This window comes from Falco punctatus, assembly GCF_963210335.1.
Source record: "Falco punctatus genome assembly, chromosome: 2".
Lineage (NCBI taxonomy): Eukaryota > Metazoa > Chordata > Aves > Falconiformes > Falconidae > Falco > Falco punctatus.
The window spans coordinates 78398261-78414979 of NC_137581.1; the positions used below are offsets into that span (position 1 = coordinate 78398261).

Below are 16719 nucleotides of genomic sequence, written 5' to 3' on the forward strand. Positions count from 1 at the left end.
AATTTCATGTCTCTTCAGCACAGCTAGCTCAAGTACTACTTTTCCTTCTAACTGCCTGATTTCCCCTCCTCTTATTTTTCCTAGGCAAAGTTCTGGTCTGGGACTTTCGGTGAATGTATATACTTTACTAAAGAAGGTCACTGACTATTGCTCTAATATTAGAGTGATGGCTGACTGACCCTCACCCAAAGTTTCTCATTTCTCTCCAGTCTCAAAAAACATTTCATTTTCCAGATTAGATTTAAGCAAGGGCCTGGTGAGTAGACAGCAAAGAAACATCTGGAAGAAGAGCACCATCTTTAAGAAAGAGATAAAGCAGTCTGTAAAAATAGCGGGATTGGAAACAAGAAGGTTTTTAATTGTTCTGTCTGCCTTATTAGCTTGGGAAGGAAGAAGTAAATTTTGAGCAAAAGAGAAGAAAAAAATATTTAATTTAAACCTGTTTACATTCAGGTCTAAAGTTGGAGGAGTGAAGAAAATTAGTTGGGTTTTAGTGCAACAGTGTCTAGTTCTGGGGTGTGCTGTATACTGTGCTTTCTGCATATGCATGGAGTCAGTTAAGGATTAAAGTTAGGACTTAAATTGCACTAACCCAGCTGTGTTTTCTGAAACAGGAAATTCATGAAATGTCTAGTCCTTCTAGATGCTAACCTTCTGAGTTCATGGAACTTGTAATCCTTGAAAATAGGGGAAGGAAAAATGAATCTATATATATCAGAACACATGGGCTGGAGAAATAATCTGAGATTGGTCATCCAAGTGTGTCAACTAAGGTACTGTTTCTGATCAGCGTTATTGACAATCTGACATGTATCTAAATCCCAACAGAACATTAAAAGTGCGTGTTAAAACTTAAATTCACGCAGGGGGTAACTGTTTTCTGGAGAAGTTTTAAATGAGTAACAGAGTGCTAGATCTTCAAACATAGAATGTATAAGGGAGAGCTTTGATTAATTTTTTACTTCCATGTAAGTTTTAAGTGACTCAACTATTTCCCTTTTTTGTCCCCCCTGAAGTTGACATTTCAAGAAATCATAGGCAACTCTTAAAAGTTACCAGCACAGCAACATGCACAATCTGATTTGACCCCTTTTAAAGATTTCCCAGCTATCCATAACTTTTATTTTTCTTTCACTTAGTTTACATTCTTTTCCTCATATTATACACTTAGTTTGTTTATTACAATCTGGACTGGTGGCAAGGCCAGAGCTGCTAAACTCTGCTGGTTAAAAGCTCCCTTTTCAGTTGTACACAGCCTTGCCAAAATCCAATTACTTAGGCTGAAATTTGTCATGTTGATTGCTTGCCTTAGGCAGAATTATTTTGGAAGGGTTCAGCAAAGTCATTCCAGTTGTTTCAAAAAATGAGGCTTGAACAAAATGCTAGCATGCCTAGCAATTAAAAACAATTTCTGGTGGCCTCTTTGACTGTTTTGAGCCTTTGTAATTTTGAACAGAAATGTAAGATTTGCCATCTGGGATGTGACTTTTCTATCTTCAAAACTGGCCAAGTTATAAATGTTTATAAAGACAAGTCTTAAGTCTGCATGTGTTCAGTGAAACAGTTATTTTTTTAAAAATGAAAATGCTGCATCACTGAGCCAGATAGTAAGCACTAAAACATCTAAACCAACACTGTCTTTGCAAGTATTAAGGAAATTATAGGTTTCCTTGATTGCTGCTACATGTTTCTGTACACTATGCTTTGGCTGGGAACTGAAACAGAGAGCGTAGTGGTGACCCTTCTGTGTTCCCAAGACACCACAGTTGCTTAAGAGGAACTGTAATGCCTTCCTTGGAACCAAATAGTCACAGAAGCTGGAGCAGGGAGGTCAAAGGATGGAATGACAAAGGAGTCCAGTAAATCTCATCGGGAAACTAGAACCCCAGAGTATTTGGGAGTGTCTGATACTTCTGAATGGAAACTGGGACTGGGAGGAAGGAATTTGAATTGGGATGTGAAAACTGGCGAGGGCAGAAAGCCAGCTAGTGTGGGAAGGGACTGGGTTGGAATACTGAGGTTGGGGGATGCCCTGGTACAGTTTGGGGGACTAGGACTAGCCAAATAAAGTAACAGCTTGTTGAGGTCTACTGGGAACCATGATGAGGATCTAGGCTGGGTAAGAGATGAGTCTAGCCTTGAGTTTATACAGATGAGGTGGAACAGAAATAGCCACCACTCTGAAGGCATCAATAAGCAATGAATTTCTTGAGCCTGAAGCCCATACCTTCCATGGTCTCACTGTTCCTTTTCTGTCAGCAGTATGAAAACCACTGACAAAATATGCAACTCATGGAATTTACTGCTGATTCAAGTAGAGGAAAACAGCCTACTATCAGTTATTTCATTAAAACAAGATCTATGTGGTGGATCTAACAGTTCCAAGCAGCCATGCTGAGGAACCATGTGGGTGTCCATATGTTGTAGCAGAATACAATTTTTTTTTGTTTCCATCTAGGAAACACAGCGAGTACGCTGTGTACAACTTTCATGTACAACTATGAAAGTTTCAGTCTCAAGAATTTGAAACAGGATTTTCTGGAATTAAAGTTGTCTATGCAAAATTAACAATTAATTGCATGATGGTATCAGTGTAATTTGTCATTTACTCTTGCATGTTCAATTTTGCAACCTTAATATTCTGTTAAGATAGCTTTATGTGTGCAATAAACATACAACTGAAACAGGAGGGAAACCTTTATTCCCTGGTGTCAGTTAGATTTTCATGTCAATTAGACTATCTGGGACTGGGTTTAATAACTCTTTAATTGCAACTGCAGCACTTGGCTAACTCAGTGCCCACCCTTCTTGATAAAACTGTTTTTAAATAGCTGTTGTTAAAAGGCACTAGGTGAAAACTTAGTGAGGTGAAAGCAAAGATAGAATGAGTAAAACCCCTTCTTTTCTTCCAGACAATCTCACTTCAGTAAAGCTTGTTTTTTGTTTGGTTTTAAATTTGTTTTGCATTTCTTATATTTAAAACATTGTATATTTAAACTAAACCATTTCCAACACTTCTGGGTTTCAGGGAGACATTTTCCAGAAGTTTACAGCAAATAATTTCTTTTTGAATGTTGCTGAGGTTTAATGTGCTAGCACTTCACTAGCACATTGAATTACAATATAATTCAATGCCTGGAAGTTTTGTGGTGGTTTGTTGTGTTGGGTTTTTTTTTGTTTGGGTTTTTTTTTGTGTGTAGTGGAGATGAAGGATCAACACCTACTCCTAATTATTTTAAATAAAAAATCCCTAAAACAACAAAAAACAAATGAATGAACATCTGTAGTAACCACCTGTACCGCTTAATGCCATTTCTCTCGGTTTCACTGTCTCTGTAAGTCTTTTCAGGACCAGGCAGAGATCTACAGGGGGACAGTCTCAGATATGCAGGGGAATGTTGCGTACAGTTCACTTGCTCTCACTCCTCCATTCTGAGGCCATGTGTGTTGTAAAGGTGAATGGGGCTGCACTAAGTGTGAACCCTGTTAGGTGGGATTGCCAAGCAAAAGGAGGTGCTGCTGGACGAGGATGGAAGGGAGAAAAGGGAGAACAGTCTCTTCCAGAGGAGTCGGAGGCAGGGAATGCTCTGGGTGACAAAAGTAATTCGTTACAGCGCTGGGGGCTGGAAGACAGCTTGGGTGGTGGTCCAGTGTGGTACTTCACAGCCGCTTTCACAGGTAGCTCAGAAATGCACTGCGCTTCAAGGATGTACAAACTTTGTGCCTTCAGTACTGTGTGGGTTTAACTGCATCATCTGTCAGGATAATGAGACCATTTTCCCATCCCTGCTCCATAACCTCATGATGCAGATAAAGAACTAGGAATATTGGCCTACCTTCTTTCACTGGAACTTTGTTGGAAAAGCATGCTTGCTTTTACCAACATTATTTAAAAAAAAAAAAAAAGGTATGTAGGTGTGACTAATCAATACTTAAGCTATAAAAAGGTGGATGCTGTTTCTCCTTGCTACACACCTGAGAATAAGTCCACTGCAACCCAGCCTTAATGATCTGTACTTTAGTCAGATGTTTGTCAGAACCTATAATTGAATTCTTATGGGAGAAAACCCTTCCATCCTTTACCTGAAATAGCATCAGGTTCAAAACGGGATGTTGCTGAGTCAGTGCCTGGGACCTAGAAGGTTTGGAATTTTATTTTTTTATGAGATGGGGAAAAGGCGGAGTGGGGGGTGGGGGGGGCGGGCAGGAAGTAGAAGGAGGATTTGAAGTACTGTCCAGTGCCTTTGGTGCCTGACCTTGCTCATTAATCTCTGCTAGTTTGAAAAGGCTTGGAAAATTACATTACCTTATACCATCAGTCTGCACTCAATAAATACAGACACTAAAGTCAGGGATGAGAAATTCCACAGAGCTTTGGTATTGACTTGTTAGAATTCCAGGCTTTAGCCTCACAATACAGTAATGGTCTATAAGTAATGAACAAGCTGCTGAGAAGGACAACTTGCCCTTCTGGATTCATTCCCCACTCTTTTAGAGAATGGCCATTTTTTTTACTCCCTTATGCTAAACAGTAAATTGTCCTATGTGCCAATAAGGTTTTTTTCTGTTACTGGAAGAGCAGAGCTATGCTCACGTTCTGTCTCGGGGCCAATAGTCATATAAATCTGAGCATCACTTTCTACAGTAGGGGAAGGGAAAGAAAAAAAGCAGAGGAAGAAGACTACAAGGATGTATAGGGGTTGCATTTCTTCTGTTACGGAATGATGAAGCAGTAACTTGTGTGGTTTGGCATTTAAAGAATGTGTGTGTTTATTAGTCTCATAAAATCAGAATTCTCTATTGAGTGTACATCAGCTAAGATTTCAGTGAAGAAGCCACACTGCCTCCTTACCCACAGGTGCTGTACAGGACTCAGGAAGGAAGGAGAGGGTACTCTTGTTGGGGAACTGTCCTAGGAGGTGGTCACTATGGTTTTCTGTGTACTTCATGCAAGCTATGATTTCATGTCAGTGGAGGCCTTCCTTGGCTTGGATCAGCAATGAGAAGCATGGCCAGCAATACCTTTTAAAGGTACTTGTAGTCTTCAACATATCCAGTATATCTGACTCACCTGGTTTTTTTCTTCTCTATGTTGTCTCAGTCCTGCCGTCAAATTATGGCTGCCTTTGACACATGCTAGGTGCAGCAAAGTTCCTTTGAGCATCTCTACTCTGCAGCAGAATGGCAGCAGCCATCACCTGTCTCATTATTAGTTAAATAGCAGAGCAGAGATATGGTATATGCAGTAGCTTGCAAATTCAATTGTAGTTCTCACAGCAACTGTCATTTGGCTGCTTGTTCATATGAGGTATTTGATATTGCTTGTGGTGTTAACTGTAATCCCCTATTAGGGTAATATAGGAAATCTTACTGGTGTATACTTTAGAAAAACAAAGGCTTTTGAGCATGAAGTAGTGTCCTCTTAGCATGCAGGCACACATGCATGCAGAAAAATTCACTGTCCTTGAAATAAGTTGAAAGGATAGCAAGAGGTCCTGATATTTTTATTTTTGTCTGTTCAACTATATATCTGTAAAAAGATAAAGGTATGTGGACTGTTCAGTCAGCTCCTGAGGGAACGTGAGAGGATCCAGATCAGCTGCACAACTGGCAGCTTCACTGGCAATCTCAGCAGAGTGAACAAATGTTCATTTTTACCCTCTATTGAAGGTGAGCTGTTCTCTGCTTGCTAACATTGGGATGGAAGCACACAGATGGAGTAGTGTGAGAAGGTATGCCTCCTCTTAGCTGCTACAGTTTCGGTGTAGTACCTTTCATAATGGCTAAATAATTTATTTGATGAGAAAGAACGTCACATGAAATTGCAGATAAATGTGTTCATATGAAATTCTACAATGTGTGTAGTTTGGGCACTGCTCAGGGAGCATTATTATCTATATCTACATCTGCACTAGTCACCCTGAGTTCCCTTTATAGCTAATAGAGAACTAGCCAATATACGAAGGGGATTCAAGGGTGAGTATTCATGCTATCCTAAAATGTCTGCCTGAAGTAGATCAGATGAATTGCACCTTTGGAGTGCCTACTTTTCTCCATTGGTTTCTTTGTAAGGTGAACTGCCGATGAGCTCCAACGGAAACACCTGCAAGTTTAGGGTTTTTTTTCACAGTTGGACTTGATGGTCTTAAAGATCTTTTCTAATCTAAATGATTATGTGATTCTATGATTCTAAGTCAGATTAGGTGTTTGGTTTTGGTTGTTTTTTTTTTTTTTCTTCAGGAATTGGACAGAGCTTTTTATTTAGAATCCAGTTTTTAAATGGTTGGCCTAATGAGCTTCTGTACAACATGTAACATGGCTTTCCAAATGGCTGTTGGGCAAAACAACCTGGAATACACTGACAACACCATTCAGCATATAATTCCTTCTCATCCTCTTTCAGAGCCATAATGCCCCAGGATCATCATTTTTCTCCCATTACTGCTATTTCAGTGCTATCATGCATTCTCCTGAGGTGCCCCTCTCTTCCTAGGAAGTTAAGCAAATCAGCCTTCAGGGGAAATAAAAGTATAATGTGGCTTTTTGTGTTCAATGGAGATGTGGTAAATTCAAACTAATGATTCTGATAGAATAACAGCCCAACCAAAAGAAAACAGTGGAAATTTTAGACACACACACACCCCCCCCCGCAACAGAATTTCTCTGCTTTCTGGTGGAAAACTACAGCTGCGTAACTGCTTTCAGGAGTCAGAGACATTAAAATTCTGTACCTTTTGTGAGAGAATTTTGTTATACAGAACACTCAGTAAGACTACTGGCCAGACTACGTCAATCCAGTTCTGCATCTGGATGTGCTTGTGGGTGCTGGAGCAGAAGTTGCAAAGCCAATTGATGCAGGAGCATGTAAGATCTACTGGCAGGCCAAGTGTCATGGTAAATCCATGTCTTATCAGAGTATGCTGGTCTTTGCTCAGACTGTGACTGGACTACCTTAGAGCTGTTCCAGAAGCCTAGGTTTTATATCCATTGCATGTCTGGCGCTCTACTCATGGGATGCGTTTGGTTTTATGGAGGGGTGACAAACTTTGTTTTGCCAAATACACTCACGAAAGAATCCCTTAGAGCATAATTGTTCAGCTCAGCCTGTGGGCTGTATCAGGTACCCCGTGACAATTCTGTTCTGCCTACAAAGGGCACCAGATGCTTCCTTGGGCATTTCTAACCTTACAAGCTCCACTTCTCTCTGCAAGACTTTGAAAATGGCCCAACTGCCTCCACAAGCATCCCCAAGCTGGCATATGCAGTGCAAGATGTAAAAAACCCATGGTACGTACCTGTATTAAAGTAGTGGCTTTTTCATGGTGGGATCGTGCTGAAGTAATTGTTCTATTACTAGCACAGAACAGTGCCCATGTTCATGCAAATAAAAGTTGCAATGTTTGGACACAATTTAAGTTGTTTCTGGCATTTAATCTATGCAGTAAAGTCAATGTGTCTCACAGATAATCTTACTTACAAGGCATTTTTTGATACCATGTGATAAGGCAAGGAATATACTGAAATAACTCCTTTGCTTAAGAGTGTAATGTTGAATGGCAAAGCTTCAGTTCCTATATTTTATGCTGTCCACTGCTGAGTGTGTGGTTAAATACTTTGTAATTAAAACCTGGTGATGGGTTATACAAGAGGAGAATATCTTCTGGCTGTGACTTTCCAGGCTCTCGTGTAACAGTTTTTATTAAAGTTACTGTGAAAACTTAAAATAGCACTCTCATTAGTTGCTAACAGAGATCTGCTGGTATACAATGAAGCCTAGAAACCGCCTGTATTTTCCACTTTGAAGATGAGCAGGGCAAAATCTCACTCTTTTTCTTTGTGTGAAGAGAAACACCTTCTGACTCCGTGCTACGGTTCTTTTGATTGACTCCTTCCTTTTTTCTGTTTGACAGATTTTCCTCTGTAACCCATGCTATCTTCCCCAGCTCATCTCACTTCAGCAGTGCATGAATTTGAGCCCCTTTTTCTGCTGCTTCTGAATGGCACATTGTGATCACGGCCATTTCTCTGAGCATATTCCCTAGCTACACTATTAAACTGCAAAGATGGGGGGTGGGGTGGGGTGTGGGGAAGCACTCTGGGAGATCGAGGCCGTTATGCGACACCAGGGAGGCAGTACCACACCAGAAGATGAACACTTCTCTTTTGCCTTTTCCTTGCGAGGGCTTTCAGGTACTGTTGGTCATCACACAATTGATAGCAGGTGCCAACTCATTTTGTGTCAGTTCCTTGGCAATCTAGAGCTACAAAGTGTTTTAAAATGCTGGAGGCTACATCTTTATTAGAAAATAAAATGGACTAGAGCCTTTTCTCTGACTTTGATGCAAATTGGCTCAGCATTGCTTGAATCAATAGGGCTAAACTCTTTTTCCCTCAAAAACCCAGGGTGTTCTCATCCGCCCTGCCTGCAAGGTAAGGGCCCTGGCCATGCTGTGTGACCACAGCAGCCAGGCAATGCCTGGCGCAGGGCTAGCTGGAACACTCTCAGCCGTGCCAGTGTCTTCACTGACTATTCCATGCTCTAGAGAAGCTGTGGAGTACCTGAGCCGTACTGTGACCATGGGTAGCGTGCTGGGGTAGCCATAGCTTAGGAGGTAGCCTTGAGGAAGTTCTCCTGTTGTTACTTTAAACTTTATTGCTGAAGATGCTTTTGCAAAGGTCATAGTACTGAGGGGTGGCAGACAGGGGAGAATTTATTGTTCTGCGTTTGTAACCACATTAGGGTTCCCAGCTATGAGTTGGAGCGCCTGAATGCTACCATAATAGGAAAGTAACTGATCATATATGAATCAAGCAGTTGACTAGTGAGTCAAGAGGGCGGCTTGCTTCACGCACTGCTGAAATGCAGCTCTTTCCACAGTCAAACAGCAAGGTTGTTTAAAGGCACAGTGTTTACCAAGGAAGTGAGAACTGGAAATTGCACAGGAAATTAAAAACACATCCTAATGATTCTCATTTAAAACTTGGCTGGGACATTGGGGATCACATGCATGCAGCTGCAGAAAGAGACTCCCATAACTTTGGGCTGAATTTGTGAGGAAGATCATGGCATTCTCTTGGAGGAGAGGACTTAGGGCTAAGTGTATTATCCCTGCTGGTGGGGTATCATTGTGCAGTGACAGAGGGACCTGACTGTGCCAGGACTTGATCCCCAGCACCATTTCCTTTTAGCTGCCAGAGGCTTCCATTGAATTTACCGGTCAGCCTAGCACTCCTCAGAGGCAGCTTTAGCTAGTAAGAGATGATTTTATACAGCTAAGATGGCCATTTCAATTTGCTGTGTGCCTAGTTTAACTTCCACAAAGTTTGGTCTTCATTTGGGGATGTGAATTATTGTTTCTAGTTTCATGCTCAGAATACCTTGTAGATCCCCATTAACACTTAGGTACCTATCTATGCATCAGTTATGCATTTGTAAGCCGTTTTAAAAGTCTGTACATGACACATTAATTATGTTGAAGATGAGAAATGATTGGTTAAATAACATTAGCCTTAAAAGAAAAACAGTATTTGTCTCTGCATTAATTGTTGAGCAAAATCAGTTCATCTGTAGTTGGTTATGAATTAGTTGAAAACACAATTTTTGTAAACTGCATTTCATTACTAGTCCTTTCTGTTTCATTATGTTATCCCAGTATACATAATTTTGTGCTACTTCATTTATCTTATGTCAGAAATAGTACTGCTGCTCTCAAATATTATTACAACCAGGAAAAAAAGATTAATCAGACACTTCAAAAGCCTCATGCTGAAATAACATTTTTAAAATCATAAAGGAATAACCACTATTTTCTACAGCAAAATTAATTTTTCAAATTTTAGATAACAACACTGAATTATGAAAGTAAAGGTTAATTTTGAAGAAGAAAGGATTCTGGTTGCCTAATGAAGTGGTCTTTATAACAAATTGTAATTTACAGTTGAATCAAAAGATGTTCTTTTCTGGCGTGCTTTGAGTGATGTTAAGGGGCCAGTTGGTGTGTTTCAGATAAAAATAGCTGTTATCTGTAATCTGATCACTAATGATAACCTTTATTTCCCTTCATACTGTTCTTTTGAAGTCACAGGAGACTGCTGAGCACTAGGGTTTGCTCTTCTGTTTGGGAGATGGTTGCCGTGTGGGCATTATACTTCTCCAGTGCCTACCACCTTCAAATAACTGACCGTGGAAAATGAATACCCTTGTATAAACCCATAATCTCCCCCCCCATCAAGTGCCTACCTACTGACACTAGAACAGAACAGGCAGTCTTTGACTTTAGAAGGTGGCCCTTGAATGTCTGAGTTCATTATGGAGTGAAGAAACAAGAACAAATGTGGTCATGTAGTCCTTGTCACAAAATGAGTGTCTCATCCCAGAGCATTTTTAATGAGTAGGAAGAAAAATTATTGTGTTATTCCTAAAATAATTAGAGACAATTTCTGTCCTTAAAAATGAGGTAGCTGAACATTTGAGTTGGATTATCTGTATAACAGTTAGATGGTGATACTCCATTGTGCAGATATGGATAGGAAAGGGAAGAAGACAGAATTTCTGACTTGCATAATCCCATGGTCACTGCTCAGAGGGCTGAAGGGATGGTGCCTCCGGTGTCTGAGGAAGTGATGGGGCCACAGAACTGTCACACTGAAGTAATTCCACAAAGGCCTAGTACTGCATTAGCATTATGCTAGCATGTTGATAAAGCAATTACAAGGCTCCCAGAGATTCAGGTCGTTTGCAGACGGCCACCAAACTGGAGATTAGCCAAGAACCAATGGCTTTACATTACTCTATCAATCTGGGAAAGTTAGAAAAATTTAATAGTTTTGTGCTGTTACATCAGGAACATGCATGAGAAAAAAGTAATCTCCCAGAGGTTTGTGCCTAGACAGGAGGCAGACAGAGCTATGGAGGTCAGTCCCTCAACATGCATAGGTACAATGCTAATGAGCTTTCATCAGTCCACTGCACTATAATAGGCTCCTCATATAAATAATTCTCTTTGGATCATCCCATCATGAGAGAGGTGCTAAGGCAAAGTCCTCCCAGCAGACTGTCTCCCCAGACCACAGCTGCAAGCTGTATGCACTAAGCTAGTGAGGTTGCAAAGCAAGTGCAATGCTCAAAGCTCTGGGAGATGTTTCTTCCTGGTATCACAGAAAGCAACAAACTGTAGTTGTTGAGCTGGCCATCTCAGAGAGGCCTCTACTTGGCATTTTATTCAGCAAAAAGAAGTCTAAGAAATAAATAAAAGGAGGCAAGGTCAGATTAAGGCTCTCTTCTATGTGCCAATGTGACCTTTTTTCTTCTCTTGGGTTTGGGCAATGTCCACTCCCCCAGCATTGCCATCTTTTCAGCTGACTTGCAAAGTGAGTATGCAGGGCAGCAGCAGGGTGACCAAAACAAAGGCTCAGAGCCAGCCTACTGGGTAATGTGACCCTGGCACCAACTGGAGAGTTTTTGTTGAGAAGTAAACTGTCGCCTTGCTTCAGCCATAAGGTCAGTTTTAGTGTTATTTTTGTCATCTTGCACAGAAGCAAAAGGCTAGATTGACTCCCCTAGAAGATGAGACCCTGTCTTTTACTTCCTCACCCCTTAACTAAATGTAGAGGGGGAAGAATGGCCACATCAACTCGGTTTTCAAAACTGGTACTTGTAAGGACTTAAATCTGGCCTCCATACATCTAAGGGCCCATATGTTTTCTCTAGCTGGCTGGTTGCTTTGCGGACTGTAGTCAGATAAAATTTCTATTTCCATCGCATAAAGATAAAGATAATGCACCACATGAATGTCAACATCCGTGAGATTCCTGCCCATTTTGGTCCTCTTTAATTAGGAACTGTTCTGCCTCATTGGACAGACTGGTGTAATAGCTTGGGATCAGAGTAGCATAAAGATTGTCACAGCTTGAATAATCTTTTGAGCAGTGGGAGGTAATGATCCTGCCTGAGGCAAAATATGGCTTCTGGCATGTTATGGGGCACTGTGATTCTGTCCCACACTTCATTTAGTCTTTTTCCAAATGCTGCAGTTTAGCACCTGAAAAATGCAGTATTTTAATGAGTATGTTGTATCTTGGGTACACTCCTATAGTTCCTGTTGGATGTGGGCTGGGTGAGCACGGGTGGAAGACAGCACTGAAGACGTGAAATGCCAGTTAGAGGCTCCAGCCAATGCAATTTTTCATGCTGAATGTTTTTCCAGAAGGTGACAGGCCATCTCTGTTTCATCTGGAGGATGGAGGAATTCTGAGAATAGTGAGTCCTCTTTTCCCGCAAGTCCATCCCACTAGCTTTTGCCCTTCCATGAACACTTTTAGGAAAGACTGGTCTGTTTAGCATGTGTTTAGACTGCTTTAGGCTTTTGGCCCAAATGGAATAAGCAGGGTTTTCTTTTTCCAGTGTTGTCACAATTTCCTCTACTTTATAGTTGAAAAGTAAATGAAAGAAATAGCTGAAGGCATATTTATGAATAATTATACTTGCACACGTTTCTTGAGAGTTTGCTGGGTAGATTTGTGTGTAAGTTTTGATTGTTTTCCGTGTTACAGGCAGCTTCATTATCCATCCAGTGTTTGCAATGGATTATGAGGCACTGTAGCAGATTACAGAGACAGCATTCTAATGTTTCATCTGGAAATGGAATAAATAGATCTTTTACAATTGCAACGATGTGAAATGACTTTTCAGGATGTTAGATTTGGAAAGCAGCTAATTAGGTGCTGTTTCAGGCTGTCCTGCTGGGATGGCTACTGCATATACTGAAGTAAAATCTGCACCCTGCAAGTTGTCTCAGTCTTTAGTTCTGCAAAAGTCTGTAGTACCAGACTGGTGCTGGGGCATGGGGTGCTCCTTAATGATGGGACTCATCAAGCAGTCAATGTTGTGCTGCTCCAAGAAGTTTGTTCCGCCACAACTCAGATATGCCTGAATTGACACATGGCCAGAGTTGGTCCACATTAAACACAAGATTTTGAAAAACTCAGCAGATACTAGGATTAGATACCATGACGGCTGGTGTGGGCTTGTTTTGTTCATCTCCCCTCTTGGTGGTGATCAGAACCCAGAAGGGACATGTACTGACTGCCCCAGATTGTCATGGCATGTTCAGAAGAAGTGTAGGAGTCACTATCTAGGAGAGGGAATTTGGACTGAGTATGAAGAAATCTTTCAGGGAAAGCCTTGAAATAGCTGAGTGTAGTGAGAAGGGTTAGGGTTTGTTTTTTTTTTATGGCGTTAATGAAGCCGAATCCCCTCAGAAAGCAGAAAGTGCAGACCAGTGCTTATCAACCCTTTTTGATTTCTGAATCCTTCAAAATCACAAGTACTTCTGGATTAAAGTCTACTGACAACAGTCTTGTTCCTCCTAGTTTCCTCATGCGGACCTGTGGTAGTCCAGGGAGCCTCAGATATTCATGTGGAAGAAATCTGCACATAGTCTTGAAAGTGTAGATATCAACAGATGTTTGTGTGTGTGACCGAGGATGTGAAGGGGATCCAGATCTACCTTTACTGCTACATAAAGGTAGCTTGGAAAAAAGTGTCTTGTGATCAGACAGAATCATTGGCCCCCATCAGCAGGAATGAAAAATGCAAGTCCAAAAATAAAGCTATGCTCAGGCCTGCTGGGAGTAAAAATTTCCTGGGTTTTCAGACTACTTCCAAGCTAGTGGAATGAATGAATAAAAGAGGGACATTTGTATGGACTTGCTTTCCATTCTCTGCATAAATTTAATGATTTGAGCATTCAAACTTCATGGCCTGCATGTTTGAGATATTATGAACAACTACTGACAGGTAAAAACCAGTGTGGCCATAGGTGCGTGCATATATAGTAGGAAGGATGCAACACAGGCTTTCAGTCGCTCATGTTGGTGCAGTGAGGTCATCTCTAGTCTGTGCAGGTCCCAAGCACAGGCTGGGTTTTCACTGCAATTAAGTGGGTCAGTTCTTTATTCATAGAATCATGGCATGGTGTGGGTTGGAAAGGACCTTGAAGATCACCCTGTTCCAAACCTCCTGCCATGAGGAGTTGAAACTCATGCTTTTAACTCTTAACTAACCCGTAAAGCAAAACCAGTGTAATTAGTGGGGTGTGATATATTTTAAATTGTTGGGCCACTTTTAGTAAAGCAACTCAAGGTAAGAGCTAAAATATGTATCCCGTGACATAGACAAAGCCACTGTCACTGTGTTGGAACAGTCAATATAAAATGTTTTGGGGAGAACTCCAAAAAAATCCACTCCCAAAATTTAGGAAATAGCCCATCCAGCTCTTTCCAGTTTAACACAGGACGTACAACTCTTTAAGCAAATATGTCTGTGTATTTCTATATATATTCATATGTATTGTTTATATATTCAAATGCAGAGATACCATACATGTAGATAGAAAAAGAAAGATGGGCATAGGGAGAAAGAAAACACAGGTATGTCATATACATTATATATAGATGTTATACATGTTGTTTTATAATACACATTATGCACATATATATGTAATCATTATATATGTATATATTTCTATACCATCTGTAAGCTAACAGTGAATTTCTTCATTACCCATATAAATGTCTTGGCACTTTTGAACACTTCTAATTTCTTAATTAAGTCATGGCTGAAAACTACTCATCCTACCATTTCCCCTTAGTGATGGGAAAAAGAGAAATACAAGTAGTGTTCATAAGGAATTTTGGTTTTGCTTTCAACAAGAATGGGTCAAAAAATAAAAGTAAGTCAGATTCTAAGATACTGTAAATTATTGTAGGTCTTCAGATGTGGTAAATTATTGTAGTACAAGTGATTTTAAGGCAGTGATGATGGTTCACATCAAGCAAAGATTAACTGGCCTGGAAATTCTAGAGAAAAATTACACTAAATACTTTTTTTTCTTAAGTCTGTATAATCTTAACGTAAGACTGCTGAATCACTACTGCAAGTTAACATGTTGCTAAGACTTGGCTGTAATAGGAAATGAGTTGTACAAGCCAGATTTCATCAAGAGGTATGAAACCAATTGTGTCTGCTCATCCATCCATCTGGCTTTCCCTATTGACAGTTCCAAGGGACAGTAATTTATATACTGAAAAGCTAAAATTGATGCATAAACTCCACTTCTGTTTTCTACTGTGAAGACTGACAGCTGTGTCTAGTAAGTGGCTAGGGAGGAACCTAAAATTCAGAACATTACAACAAAAATGAAAATCATCAAGCAATGAGAAGACATTAGTCTCATCAGTTTCAAAACTGATTAAATGCTTATTACATTGCAAGTATAAACATTTTGATAAAATATTTCTGCATAAAAAATAAGAGTATTTCTCCATAGGTTATCCTCTTCTATTGAGAATGTTAGTAGGACCCTGTTAATTGAGTTTCTGACATATGGACAAGTAAACCAGTTTTTATTGTCTTATTACTGATATCACAAAGTGGTTGCTGTTAGAGCTAGCTGATCAGGCTGTTGATTTTTTATTCACTCAAAAATTTCAAATGAAAAGTCTATATTTACATGTTCTGACTGAAAAGTCAGGTTTCTACAGACAGATTTAAAGTCCTTTTTTGGTTTGTTTCCATATAAAATATTGTGATTGCTTGTCTTAGTACCCTTTAACCCATAAACACCAAATCTAAACCAAGCCCCCAAAATACCAAGAAAATGATACTATGTCATTGTGAAAATTATAATTCCTTTTGAAATTTGATTTTTTTTTTTAAATCTTTGTTTCTCTGCTGTGTATACAATAATGTGGAGAAGATGGTATCTGGCAATAGGAAAATTTTCACCAAGTAGTGTAGTGTTATAGTTGTTAGTTTAGGATTTTCTATTTATTTAACAAGTTTCTGTATATAACATGGCTTTAATGGGAGAGTTCAGTTATCTCACTAACTGTGTTAAGAATTTATGAGCATAAGGAAGTCACTTCAGACCTTCACCTCCCTTTCCCCATGAAAAATAAGGGAATAATTGTATTTCTGTGCTTAAGGTGGTTGTGTTGCTTGAACAGTTACACTAAACTGGTCAGATTCTTGGATTTAATGGCTATGGAAGTGTGACATAATGTTAATATGATTAATTTTCTTCCATAAAATCTTTATTTTGATAACCTAACTTTTCATTATACTGTATAATCAAAGTTTTGGTAATCTCTCAAGCTATTCTTCCCCTCCAGACTTTCTTCTTACATTTTCATCTTTCTTCTTAAATGTTCTAAGTAAAACAAAATATTAAGTGAACATTTCTTTTGTGTTAACAAAGCTGCATTTATTTTGTTATTGTAGTTAAAATCAGTATGGAATATGCCAAAATCTTCCCTTTAAATACCTATGAATATTATATGTATGAATATGCTCAGTTTAGAGTGGATTCTGGTCATGGAACATGAACACAAAAATTGAGTTCTGAATAAGAACAAGAAGTAAAGGCAAGAAATACTGCAAGACTCATGCTAAAATAATGAAATGGTATCCCTCTTTTCTAGTGGGAAGTAGAGAGAGAGAGATATTGGGAAATAATTTTCTTTCCATTTTAATAATACATTGGAAATGTTTCCCTTGATTTGCATTAACAGTACTTGGGGGTGAACATCCCAGAGGTATTAATCTCAAGAATAAAAAGCAAAGTGGTTCCAAATGGGTGAATTCCCAGAGCTGTTTTAAGTAGAGCTGTCTGCAGACTCCAGGCATGACGTTCACTGCAGGACTGGGATACAACAGTT

The 16719-nt window shown here is 39.7% G+C and overlaps 1 protein-coding gene across 1 annotated transcript in view; it reads left to right on the forward strand.

The window, feature by feature from the left end:
* The window catches only part of PCP4 (Purkinje cell protein 4), a gene marked incomplete at its 5' end in the record, with an annotated part of 48783 nt that overhangs the window by 28618 nt on the left and 3446 nt on the right, over positions 1-16719 (forward strand). The window lies entirely within an intron of this gene.